Here is a 1522-nt window from a genome sequence, read left to right as displayed (position 1 = left end):
AGAAGGATTGTCACCCTTTCTTTCTTTTGATGCCCATTAGCTTGGTAAATTGTTTTTCACCCCTTCCCTTTAAATCTGGAGGTGTCTTTGGGTCTAAAACGAGTTTCTTGTAGGCAGCATATTGATGGGTTTTGTTTTTATATCCATTCTTTTTTTTTTCAAATTATTGTTCTTTTTTATTTTTTATTTTTTATAAACATATATTTTTATCCCCAGGGATACAGGTCTGTGAATCACCAGGTTTACACACTTCACAGCACTCACCAAAGCACATACCCTCTCCAATGTCCATAATCCCACCCCCTTCTCCCAAACCCCCTCCCCCCAGCAACCCTCAGTTTGTTTTGTGAGATTAAGAGTCACTTATGGTTTGTCTCCCTCCCAATCCCATCTTGTTTCATTGATTCTTCTCCTACCCACTTAAGCCCCCATGTTGCATCACCACTTCCTCATTTCAGGGAGATCATATGATAGTTGTCTTTCTCTGCTTGACTTATTTCGCTAAGCATGATACGCTCTAGTTCCATCCATGTTGTCGCAAATGGCAAGATTTCATTCTGATCCCCTGTGTCTTTTGATTGGGGCATTTAGTCCATTTACATTTGGGGTAACTATTGAGAGATATGAATTTAGTGCCATTGTATTGCCTGTAAAGTGTCTATTACTGTATATTGTCAATGTTCCTGTCTGATCTACTGCTTTTAGGGTCTCTCTGCTTAGAGGATCCCTTTCAATATTTCCTATAGAGCTGGCTTGGTGTTTACAAATTATTTTAGTTTTTGTTTGTCCTGGAAGCTTTTTATCTCTCCTTCCATTTTCAATGATAGCCTAGCTGGATATAGTTTTCCTTGACTATGAAGCACGTATTGTCTCATTTTTCAATGTCACAAACCATGGGTCACTCATCTACAGGTTTTCTAATTGTCAATTTTCTCAGACTGTTTATCCATATTTCAATCAATTGTCAATACCCCATCACCTTTTGCCCACCAAGTTCCTGAACCTTTTCAGTCCCTCACCCACTTCTGTGTAGTGCCTCTTGTCTTGGAGTTCATCTACAACTGAGCTCATCTGCACCATTCTGAACATGTCTTCCTTCTTTTCTCCATCTTTCATTTTAGAATGATTTTGAGATAGTCTGCTAGGACTGCTGTCACTATGTACCACAGAATGGGTGGCTCAAACAGCAGAAATTTCTTGTCTCACAGTTCTGAAGGCTGGAAGTCTAAGACCAAGGTGTCAGTGAGTTGGTTTCTTCTGAGGGCTGTGAGGGAAAAGTCTATTCCTTGCCTTGTAGCTGGCTGTCTTCACATCTTCCCAGTGTGCATTTCCATGTGTCTAAATCTCTCTTTTTCTAAGAACCCCAGTTAGATTGGAAAAGGACCCACCCTAATTACATCATTTTAGTTTAGTCACCCTGTAAAGACCTTATTTCCAAAAGGTCACATTCTCAAGTATTGGGGGTTAGGATTGTTACACAGGAATTTGGGTGGAACACAAGTCAACTCAACAGTCTTTTATA

Source organism: Mustela nigripes, unplaced genomic scaffold, assembly GCF_022355385.1.
Source record: "Mustela nigripes isolate SB6536 unplaced genomic scaffold, MUSNIG.SB6536 HiC_scaffold_643, whole genome shotgun sequence".
Lineage (NCBI taxonomy): Eukaryota > Metazoa > Chordata > Mammalia > Carnivora > Mustelidae > Mustela > Mustela nigripes.
This window is presented reverse-complemented; position numbering follows the sequence as displayed.